This window comes from Ischnura elegans, chromosome 3, assembly GCF_921293095.1.
Source record: "Ischnura elegans chromosome 3, ioIscEleg1.1, whole genome shotgun sequence".
In the NCBI taxonomy this organism is placed as follows: Eukaryota; Metazoa; Arthropoda; class Insecta; order Odonata; family Coenagrionidae; genus Ischnura; species Ischnura elegans.
This window is the reverse complement of record NC_060248.1, coordinates 59,815,884-59,828,514: the sequence shown is the minus strand read 5'-3', so window position 1 is coordinate 59,828,514 and position 12,631 is coordinate 59,815,884. Positions and strand designations below refer to the sequence as shown.

Sequence of the window (12,631 nt, the reverse complement as noted above, 5' to 3'; positions counted from 1 at the left end):
CTGGCCTGCTTTCGCTTCGACTGATTTGGTTCGCTGGTTCGACTGTCAGGAAACAACTTCGCGAGAAAGTGGTGTTGTGATTTTCCTAAGACTTAATTCGGGAAAGATCTTAGTTTTTTCACTTTCGCCTTGGAACTTGTACCCTGACCAAACGTTCACGTTGCTTGACCATTTGAAAAACTGATAACACAAGTTATCTTTTAGACCTAAGCCTTGAAGAAAACAATGAAGATCAAAAGTAAATGTGAAGTGAAAAAAAAGAGAACCAATGCAGAATGGTGGGAGTTATGCCGTTCTAGCCAAGAAATGCGATATGTTGGACTCTACTTGAAGCAGAATACTTGGTGGAGGTATGGTTGAGGAAAATATCAAAGATTAGTCCTCAGAGGAAGACTAAAAAAGCAAGTTGAGGAAAGAATAGTTTTACCGCCGTAGACTAGTCATTAAGAAGGACCAAATTGGAGGTAATTGGGGAGGGATGCAGATTAGTGGAAGAACAGGCACTGAGGGGAACGAACGGTACGCCCGACCGAGGTGGATTAGCCACATCATGAGACCCAGCAATTGCAAGGGAAATGAGAAAAATCGAAGAAAGTCCCAATGGAAAACGAAGTGATCATTACTTAAAGCAGGTCGCGAGGGATAAGACCACGAGTGAAATACGTTGACCCAACCCAGCATCTGGTATACTGCAACCCTCCATTTCTCTCTAGAGAATTTCTCCACCACTCAAATGCTTGCAGCATCAAGAGGAAGAAGTACCAGAGGAAAGGAAAAGAACTGGCTTGAGATACGGAGAAATGAGGGCTGCAGGAAACCAATCACATGATAAACGTATCGATACCTCCACTGCAGAAACGCTCAACAATCGCCCACCGAATCAAATCCGCTCATCTAGTACTATAAGGGCTATCTAGATAAGCGGATTTGAATCGGTGGGCGATCGTAGAGCGTTTATGCAGTGGATGTATCGATATACATGAAAGAAAACGTTTCATTCGATGCGAATCTGTCTCTCCAAATGGAACCAGCGGTTGTCCGTAGCCGTGTCGGAGGAACGTGAGTGCCGATTAGTTTGCCGTTTTCGCCGCCAGGGGGCATGCACTCCAGCGTGCGCCCGTGAGTCTGTGGCGTGCCATCATCCCATCCCACTCTTCGATGAATTCCCCCCTCCCCTTCCCTCGCTATCCTTCCCTTGCTAATGGACGAATAAAGGAGGGGGGGAGCTTCTCCTGGAAGGAGGGTAGCAGGTGGACGCGAGAAGTGGAGGGACTCATCGGCTGGGGGAAGGGAAGGAAGCCGCCGGCGTTGCAAAGCGAGGAAGCCGGTGTCCTCAGTGCCTCAGCCCCGTGACAAGTGCCGAAGCCGTGAGTAGCCTACGAGCGGACACACGTCTCCCAACAGGGTTGCTCGCTCGCACCGGCCGACTGTTTCCTCGCACCGTGGAAGGGGTCTTGCGGGCAGTGTCGACGCGCAATCGGACCCAAGGTCCCATATGTGATCCCCGCCTCCGTGGAAATCTACAAGTGTGAACGGAAGTCTGCAATCCGTGGTCAAAAGGGTGTCTTCGGTGATCCTTCTACGGAGATTTTGAGGTTCCTTGTGGAGAAGACTAGTTCTTCAACTCTTGCCGGGGCCTCAGCGTCTAGACTGGTGAGTTGTCATGCTTATTATTTATGGATGGCTGTGAAAAATAAAGAGTTGTCCCCCAAAATCAGTTTTCTGAGAACTTGTGTGCCGATAACAAATTCCATCGCTGAAGCCAATGCGGGTTTTCCATCAGGATAATTTCTATTCAAATTTCAATTGCTGAGGATCGTCCACCCTCCTCGAAACTGAAGCCCATCAAAAAGTCGACGAAAATAAACCAATTAGCTCATCTCTTATTAAAACTTTCGGTTCCAGCTTCGTACTTTGCATTGTCACCCTATGTTTTTCGGCCATTGCAGAGCGCATCGTCAGGAGTTACTATGAAGCATAAATCCGCAGGGACAACGCGGAAAACCCAGCCGGAACAAAACTCTTTTACACGTGACTATTCGCGCTGCATAACTACTAAATAATGTACTAACCGATAATTTCCCAATTGATTTGATTGAGATCCCGTATAGCCTTCGCTATTAGCATAAGCCGAAAACGCACATAATCCTTTATCGAAAAATTACTGTCATTACAACAGAACAGCGATGAGGTAACTGACGACATTTGTTCAATAACCAGCGTCATTTAAAAAAAAATCGACTCGCAATCTAATGCATAGCCTACGCAGGGATACCCTCGTATTCTACTTAGCCCCTCAATTTATGGCGGGCTCGTTCATTCTCGCATTCGGTGGAAAGTAGGGTTTTTGGGGAACTGGAGTGGAGAGGGTGGGGTACGGTGAGGAGGATGGGTGGGGATGTCGCTGTGCTGTGAATGGAAGAGTTTTGTAGTCATTCCAATGTGCCTGTGGTCAGCACCATTGTGATCAGTTCCAAAGTTGAAAGCTTTAACGAGCTCGAAGGATGCCATTGTGGATTGAAGCAAACTGCTTGGTGAATTCTTCAAATATTTATTATTCAAATATTTATAAGGCTTTTGAATGGTGGGATTTACCTTGATGTTCGTGGATTATTATGTATATTTGGATTTCTGGGTTTTTAAGCTTATAAGCCGAAACCAGGGAAATTAAAAAAATAGGTAGTTATTAGCTATTAAAACCAATTTGTGAATGTTCTTGATCAACTTCATATTTAATTTTTTTGTATTTTTGTGAAGGTTTTAGCTCGGAAAATCTACATATTCCGATGACTTTTTTTATCGTTTGTATAACAATTTAAGATTTATTTCGACGGCTTAAAATAAATGATAATTCTTAAACAGTAAGAAATTGCCTATATCTTGGAGGGTTATGTTTTTAGAAAAAGTTGATCCTCTGGTTTTTCGTACTTTTTTTCGAATTTTTGCTTTGGTTTCTTCGATTCGTGGTATCATAATATTTCAGCGGTTTTGTAGCGCATATGTACCACACGAGTGGACAGTTTCCCTATGTCCTTTTACATTGAAATAGAGAGATATATTTGTGTGAAGGATAGTGAATTGCTGGATCTATTTCGGCATGAGCGTTTAACTACGATTGATCCTTATTTCAGAATGCATGAATTTTCAGTTCAGTGAGTAATAAATGCAAAAGAAATTGAGTTTTCTGGTAAGGCAGTTAAAAGCGTTTTCAGCTGCGACAATTATGGGTTACTTTTCAAAGCCGTATATGTAATTAACGCAAACTGATAAGTTACAATACTGATATTCCCGTAAGTGTAAATCCAATATAACATTTTTGCATCGGTATAGCGTGATCTTAGGAATGAATTCAGGCTATTTGCATACAACTGTGGTGAATGAATGTAAGTAGGTGGTTAAAAGGACATGGAATAAAATGTGCTTTCAAACCTACGATTCGTCTGTCATCGAGAGCGAGATGCAGTAGTCCATTGTTCACTGGGCGCACGGCTGGCGAAAACCGACAACTCTATCCTTGATCACCTGTTGACCATCGTTTCGCAGGACTTGGCCCACTTCCAAGAAGCATTTTACTTGAGGCTCCCTCCTGAATCTTGAGCGTCAATCCTCAGACACTGTTGCGATCGGCCTAGGTAGAGATGACTTTCGACGTCCATCGCTCTTTAGTCCATGTTGTGGATTGTCTGTTGGAGTGTTGATCTTATTTTTTTAAATCGGTAATAGCTGTGTGAATTTACATATTTTTGTTGAAACTACAACGAAAATTGGTTTAAAAGTGTTGAGGTATTTAGACATCCATCGGCAAATTGCGACATTGTTCAAATACTTAGGAAGTCTTTACTCACGTATTGCCCGAATTAATTATCGTAGTTCACGATTCTAACGAATAAGCAGTTCCATATACTATTATTTCGCAAACAATACTTTCAATGCTCATCATCGTCAGTCAAAAATCCTAAGATTGGTTGGACGCAGCTCTTTATAACTCTCTCCTATCCGCTAGCCTTTTCATAGCGACGTATTCCGTCTCTTTTACGTCCTTTTGTCCTGTGTTATTCATTCGGGGCTGTCCCCTCCCCTTCTTCCATACCACTTATCCATCTACGATTTTTTTCAATAGGGCTCGTAATTTGGCCAACTTAACTGTCCCGTCTTCTTCTAAAGGGTTTTAGAAGACTTCCCTTTTCCCCTATTCTTCTCAGCACTTAGGGGAGAATGTTAAGTATGATATAGTTTATAATTATAATAATTTAGTATAATATAAAAATTATGAAATTGGAAAAACGTTGAAAAAATGTATCGGACTAAAAGAGTCTATGTACAGAAGTAAAACACTTTTTTGCAGAAAAAAATATATTTTGTTTACAAAGTCACGGACTTATCAAACCACCCTCGTATCTTGTATAAAAGGCATCGTCCTAGGTGCATCATATGCTTGTGTTTCTTGGTACAAGAGGTAGCCATTTTGAATTCCAGCTGATTTTTCAGGTTAATACGACGTCTAAAATACCGAATAGGTAGCTAATTTTACTCACCGGTACATGTCGATTTCACCTGAGCTACGATAACCACTGCTGGTGTGATCGATTTTTGGTAAATGACTTCTATTTGAAACCAAACATATTTACTTTTCTGCGTCAAAACTTCAAACTAGCGTCTTTTTTGTGAATATAATCCAAATGAACTCATATTGACCTATGCTACACTCTAGTGCTTCTTTAACGAAATAAATTACTTTAAAGCCCCTAGGTTGCTGCACTTACCGATAGTTTCAAGTGTTCTCAGGTACACCAACCTCCCCAGTAAAATTTTTACTTAAGCTTTTCAGAGTCTTAATGGCCCTAATCCCCAGTCTTAAAAAAATTATTTATTAATCATGCTTGTGAGAGTTAGTTTTGAATCAATGCAGATATGAATATCCATTTATTAATCATAGTTCTGACTAAATTTCGTCGAGTTATGCTCAAATTTTCCCTGAAAACTTCTACAATATAGTGGCTAGTAAACTGTAAATAGTTCTTTGTTTGGAAAAGTGTCGGAATTAGGTGAAATTGTTCTTGTGATAAAAAAATGATCTTTTCGTTTGAAAAAATATAGTTCTAGTATTATCATCGCATATTATATTTTTTGCCCTCGTTAGCGAGCGGCGAAGTGCATGATGAGTACATCATAGTGTTATCAGCTATGAAATATGCAGCGGTATTGCAACGATCCTAAAATTTCATCTTCAAAGGAAATGTTCATGTGAAATTATCTTTAATATTGGTAATTTATTTGCTTTCTATGTGTTTATTTTCACAATCATGGCATATTGACATTGAAAAACTGAAGTTAAATTTGAATAGGAAATTTTAATTTCTTTTTTCTGAAGTGTAACATAAATGTATGGATTTTAGTATTGCGTCTCAAATGATAAAGTGCGAAGGACTGTTGCAGGGTATTTAAAATAACGCTCTGTTCAACTGTAAGTCGGACGAACCCGTAATGAATAGCTAAACCTCTCCATTCTTTATTATCATGACATTTTCTACCCAATATCCAAAGCAAGCTATCTTCTTTGAGAAGCAACGGCCTCGTCCTACCCCTAGTGATTACTTCCGCCGATGGCCGGTGGCTGGCATTCCACACTAAACGGTCCAACTCCTCTCCCGTCTTCACTGAAGTGGTCCTTCGTAAATATATGAGTGGAAAATTGATTCCTTGCTCTTTTTTGAGCAAAATTCGCGATACATCTCGAATGGAGACCGTGTTATTCAAATTTTTCGAATATGGATGGGACAAGACAACTGGCTTTGACCATTCATTTCTGCCTTTCGTATTATTTGCTTTAAGACCCTTCAATGATTATTCAATTTCATGAAGATTCAATTTCAGATGACTATCGTACCTTATACCTATATTTTTGAGTAGCTCAATGGATAAGAGAAAATGAGGTGGCCGTATAGGCAGGAAGGTTCGTATTTGATTATTTTATATGGTACGTAGGAATATAATTTCCTAGAACATAAAGCATAGTATTTAAACACTCGCTTACAAACTAAAAAATAATAATATCTTTATTTCAATGAAAATGGTAGTCATTTTCGGGGTATTATTTCATGAATGCAAGGTTTCATCGTAAAAAGAATATGATATCGTGGAACTCGAAGGGATTTTAAGTACGTATTTTTTATCGTTAATTAGTGTGGCATAAACCTAATTTTATTAAATTTATGTTCTTATTTGCCAGTCACAAATAATTGATTATGAAACGAGTGAGACAATTTTTTTCTCTGTCCCACTTAGTTTTCAATTGTTGATTGAGAAATCTAATTATGAAATCAATGATGAAGGCCCAGGAGTGAATATCCACGGTGGAGAAAATAACATACCAAGGGTTGCCGATAACATAGCATCAGTTGTGGAGGAGTAGAGGGATCTGAAAAAACTGTGGTGGTAGGGAAGAATGGGATGGCAAAGGGAGGCCTCAGTTAATATACATGGAGTATGAGATAAGGGCTGTAAAGAAAGTCAGTAAAAGATTAGCTGATTGAATTATTGATTGGAGAGCTGTGTCAAAACAGACTTCGAATTGCTGACTGTTAAAGATGGTTAGCAGATATTTTTACAAAACCTTTGTGTAAGGACAAATTTGTTAGATTTAGAACTTTATTGAATATTGTGTCTTCTATTTCAAAGTAACAGTGAGTTATGTTTTTTTCTTTGTGTTCTTACTGTTTTTTAAGGAAGAGTTATCATAAATAGTGGGAGTGTTGGAAAACATGAATACATAAATTTGGTAATGTATATATTACATATGTATTTGTGATACTTATATATTTTTTTTATATCACGAGATGTGGGTCAAAAATCTTTTGACCCACATCTCGTGATATAAAAAAAAATATATATATATATATAATAAGGGGTCGTGAAGTATAAAGTTTGAATTTGTGATACTGGGTGTATCGATACTATCGATTGTTAATTGTCGGAACGGTTTGGTTGGTAACCAAAATAAATAAGTTGGTGTTCTCGAAGTTTGACTGTTTCTCTTTTCCGCTTGTGTCACGTCGATGAACGCAAAGTCACGCAGTCTATATAAAAAATCATTCAACATGGTATAACATAATATTTTACAGGGTTTGTTTATATATTGAGCATTATGTTTCGCTAAGTAAGAGGAAATATCATGGAAATAGTTTATGTTGAAATGTTTAGTGCTTAATGAACCATTCTGGCAAAATATGAGGTGAGCAGGTGGTCTTGAACAAGTCGTAGTTTGAAATTTGTTTTCCCCTCGGCCTGCGTCGCTGAAGTGAGCCAATTGAATAATTTACTGTTTGCTGGCTGTGATGTTTGTTTTGAATGTGGGACTGATGTTGATGTAGTAGCATGGAAACAATTGCGTGTACGCTGCCTCTCTGAATACGCTTCATGCGCAAAAATTACAGTGTTTACGCAACTCAGGGATGTCCTATTCTGCCGGCTGTCCTTCCAATCCTCCCTGGAAAATGAAAAGAAAATATCATGTGGTGACTAGGCACCTAACCTTGTAATATTGAGCTCATTGTCTCTGTTTCGGAATGTATTTAGAACTTGCTACTGTCCGTGATAAAAACTGCAAATGATAATTTCCACACTGTAATATACTTAAAACTCCACCACAGACCATGGTTTTCATTTGGCGGGGACCTTGAAAATGACATAGAATGTCGAAATTATGGTCGGTAGTGGAGTGTTTTATTCAAGTGTGGAAGTTACCATTTATAGTTCTTATCATAGGTATATCGCATTTCCACCGAGTCAAGCCTGAAACGATTTTAAACGCTCGCTACTATAGTATGAGTCAATGTAATGAAGATGTCCCCGCCCGTGTGAAAATTGCTTTACTAGTTGTTTTACGCCGGGGCATGAAATTGCATATCCACAAACTATCTGTTTTTCTCAATGAGGCGTGGAGTTGTTTAAGAACTAGAGAAAGGATTATGCAGTCATCGTGCGTTCTTGTAATTTATGGCTTTACGCGATGCGTTTTGAAATGCGTGGTCTTATGTGTTTAGGGTTTTACGATTGCGTGCCTAATGTAAAACGTGCTCACTGCAAGCAAACGTGCTGTAGCCTATTAATGCCAAAATTCCCTCATGAAATTGCTGGAATGAAGTTGAATACTTCACCTGTTATCACCTAACAATCATCTCTTTGAATTATATATTTTATGATTTTTTCATTTTGTGAATCAGTAATGCAATAATCATGGGATAGAATTGAAAAACAAAAAAATAAAACTTTGATAAACGTCCAAAGACAAGTCTATTTAATAGGAGTAAATAAACAATCTTACATATGTTTTAAAGATGCACATAAGTATAAAATCACAATCACTGCATAATTATCCAGATTCAGCCATTCACTAACTGCAAGGAAAACGTAAAAATATCACATTAGCAGCTAGCAAAATGTTCTCAGGAGAAGAGACAAGAAAAAAAAACATAAAAGCATATAAAATAAAAACGCTAAGAGTGACTCCTTCCCGTCCTCATCGGCTTTAGTGCGAGTTGTAGCTAAATATATCAAAGGAGCTGAAAAATATTTTATTTCCATAGCTTATACATGATTAATCACCGACTCCTCGGTCAATTCATGCAGAAATAAATGGCAAAACGCGGAAATTGGAATGGGTTAGAAATGACCCTCATCCGACCTTTTGTTTTTTTTCAAGTTCTCTCATCTTCCTAACTTCATAGATTCACTTTACGATGCAATGTTCACTATGGCATTGGATGGTCTTGATTTATTTTATTCATCGATGTCCTCTCTGGAAACAGATGAAGGGAATAGAAATTATTGCTGGAATGAAAGGGAATTGATCTAACTTCGAGTTGAAGAGGACACTACACGACGGTAGGGCAGATGACCGAAAAAAATCTTAAATACTCTTTACGCTCCTACCTTCATCATGACTGGTCTAAAATACTCAGGTAGGTTTGACGTTGCTCTCCACTCACCTCTCATATTAGCTTACCTTTTCACATCCACCTATTTCTTTCCGCTTACATCCTTCTTTACCTGCTACCTATATTTTATTCGGGGCCTTCCATTTCCTTTCCTGCCATTTCTCGTCCCTGATTAATTCTCTTTATCAGGCAATCCCATGTCTCATGATATGGCCCATTAGGTTGCTCCGTCATCTTATCAACGTTTTCACGAGGCTTCTCTTCTCTCCTACTCTTCTGAGGACTTCCCTATTACCGACTCCGTCGATCTATTTGATCTGATATAGAAATTACGTGGGGGACGTAATTTAGGGAAAAATGAAAGGAATAGTCCCCTGAGGAAGATTAAGAAATAAGTACTTGGGACAGATGAAGGAAAAGACGTTTTCACGATGCCTCTATTCTCTCCTACTCTTCTTAAGACTTCCTCATTACTTACTCCATCGATCCATTTGATCAGGCGTAGTAATTACACGAGGAAAGTAATGTGGGGAAAAATGGAGGGAATAGTTTAAGAAAGAGATAAGTAGTTGGTGCAGATGAAGGACGTCATAAGGGTCCCTCTAGGTTTCGCTTCTCTCATATTGTTCTTAAAAATTCATCGTTACTTATGCGGTCAGTGGCGCCGACTCTTTGGGGCCTGAGGGGGCCCGAGCCCCCTCAAAAATTCGTTATGAGTGTGAAGAAAAATGTGTCAGGCTCGCCGATTTTCCCCGTAGTGTCCAGATATCGAAATTTGAGTTATCAGGGTTCTAATGTTGATCTTATGACTCTTCTAAAATGCCTAAAAAACTTAAAACTCACTACTTATAAAATTTCTCGGGGCAAGATCCCAGGTTGTGGCCCCCCAATATTTTTTGCGAGTCGGCGTCCCTGTATTCGGTCAAACATGCCTTGACCATTGGAGTTCTCGCATAAAAAAATAATCATTTCTCCCGAAATCCAGAATGTCGAACGAGGTGTGCGCGGTCGACAACGAGCGGATTGACTGTTGCTTGGTGGGGTGTGCGTACAAGGTCCAGGGGGAGTGCTATTCGGGAAAAATCTCCGGATGTGTGAACGCATGGCTCGTGCATGCGTGCGGGACAGTGACGCAGCCACAGGGCCCACCACACCACGACGCGACGTTGGGGGAAGGGAAAGGCAGCTCGTTCTACTCGGAATCCACGCCCCTACATTGCCATGCCAGTGCCATTCTTCATCTTATATCCCTCCATCGGATGTTTCCTGGATTTATCTTGGTCACCGCCAAATAAAATTTTGTCGGTTTAGGCCAGTCGGGGAAATATATTACATATTTGGTTGACTCATTTTGGAGGCGGTGGTCGATCGGCCGTTAGCGTTGGTCGTCTACGTCCAACCGATTCAGGAGTGATTTAGTGGATATTCAGCATATTGAAATGAAAGGCAGTTGCAATTTTCTACAATTATTTTATATCAACGACGCGTTTCGGCTCGCCGAGCCATCATCTGGTAGAAAACCTACGGAGGGCTACAGAGCCATCATCTGTTGCTAGAACTAAGAGGTTCAAGAGGTCTGGTATCAGATGCCTGTGAGCCAAAACGCGACGTAAGCATAGAATAAATGTGGAAAACTGTGAAACTACCTTTAATTTCAATAAGTCGTCTTCTTTATTTGGAATATAAGGCTATAGTTCCCAACTCGTTGAAGTCTGTGTATGACTCAAGCTTAAATTAAGGAGGTAGGTTCGTGACTACGCGATTCAGTACGAATGTTTTTCGTATATTTATAAAAAAAAGGTTTTTCTGTACTTGGCGACCTGAATCGAGGTCAATATGTACCATGAGGTTACTAAGAATCTGGATGATTAAATCCTTATATTTATTAGTTAATATTTTTTCCATTTATTTTTGCCGACCGTAGCACCATTTTCATTAAACTAGCCAAACTTTATTCCAATAACGGCATGCATTTTTTTATTTATCAAAATTGAGTCCAGTGATGAGAAATAGGTTGATTTTTATCATAATTATTGATTGCGAGGGGTTATCTCGTCTTCGAAGCGAAAAATTCCAAAATAACCAATTTCTCGATCCCATAGCCAAGCACTCGGAAGAAAGCGCTCTCAATGACATCAGTCGGAATAATCCAGATCAGTGTCACACACCTTCCCGAGACGTCCAGTACATGCTATCTCAAGGAGACATCGCCAAAGTGATGTTCGGGACCTGCATGCGGATGTTATTAACTGAAACTATGTAGGTAAGGTAGAAAAAGTGTCACGGCTTTCTTCCACATAGGCCCGGGTTCGAGAGATATTCGTTTGTAAAGATTTCGCGCAGCATGACATCCCTTGAGTAATCGCTACCTCTTAACTACGGTCGTGTTTTTCTCTCTTCTAATTTTTGTAATCACTGTTACATTTTATCCCCATTCGTTTTATTTAGTTACTTCCTGATTTTTTAAATTTAATATCAATTTATGGATTTTAAACGAAACTCCGAATTGTTCCTTACCAGGGCGATTACTCAAGGGATGTCATGTTGCGCGAAGTCTTTACAAGCGAATATCTATCGAACCCGGGCCCTATGTGGAAGAAAGCCGCGACACTTTTTCTACCTTACCTATATAGCTTGAGAAAATAACATTCGTATCCAGATCCTGAACATCACTTTGGCGACGTCTCCTTGTCAGACACTTCTCGATCATCTATATCAGTTCTTGGAAGCGTGTGAGCCAAAGATGGTCTGCTGGAGCCTCAGACGAATAAGAGATATAGCAGTGGGAATCTTTAAAGCGAGGAGTCAAATAAGGATAAGGCAATAGAATTGTCGATGTGTTTAAAGAGATAATGAGCATATTGGCTTTCGATTCTTTCGACTGGGATTCAAATCTTGGCGGTGGTGTTTTCGGAAGAATGCCGATTCCTTCTTTGGTACAGAGTGGAGAGCGCTTCAAGTGAGGCACTCCTACCATCAGGTGGGACGCTGAGTGCTGGTTTCCTTAGCGCCTGTCGAAAACGGAGGCCAATTCCGTCGCCAGGTTTCTCTCCACCCGCCCTGAAGTGGTGCAAATCACGTTAGCATCGGTTTACTCCTCCAATAATCCGATTTTAAAGGTGTGTAACTCCATGATGTATTTTAAATGGTTGAAACAAATCCCTAGAAAAAATATTGATATCCCATTATGCTCAGATGATCATTTTTCTAATTGTTTGGAAATGAATTATCATGAATTTGTGATACGAATATCGATGTGGATCTGGAGCGCGAATTCCTCGTGCGACCCGGCGCATGTGTAATTAGGAGTTTTAATTTCTACGGCAAATGGTGTAGAATGTGAAGAAGCCGTAGTAGGATTGGCTTTTTTCGCGGGGGTATATATTGTTCTCCGGCACGGTGAACTTCGCTTCATTTAGGCCCCTCTCATTACGCCTCAACTCGTACTACATGTCGTTGATTTTTTGCCGCTCTCCTCATTAGAAATGCCATTAGGACGGGAAGCTTGAGGAGTTTAGGCAGGTCGTTGGGAGTAGGTAAGATAGATGTCTCCATTTGGGCTGCACATGGTTGGGCTGTAACTACCCTCTTTAGAAATCAAGGTATTTTTTCATAATTTCCTGTCAAAACTACTATATAAATTTCGTCGAGGTATATGAAAAATCAGTACAAAACGCCTCACGGTATCACAAACG

General features: G+C 39.9%; 1 protein-coding gene across 1 annotated transcript in view; it reads left to right on the top strand.

Moving 5' to 3' along the window:
• Nucleotides 1-1,084: 1,084 nt before the first annotated feature.
• The window catches only part of LOC124155876 (endoglucanase 15-like), a 166,748-nt gene continuing 155,201 nt past the window's right edge, over nt 1,085-12,631 (top strand). The window contains exon 1 of the mRNA XM_046530040.1: nt 1,085-1,653. The gene's annotated coding sequence lies outside the window, so the exon portion shown is untranslated. The remainder of the gene's footprint in view (nt 1,654-12,631) is intronic.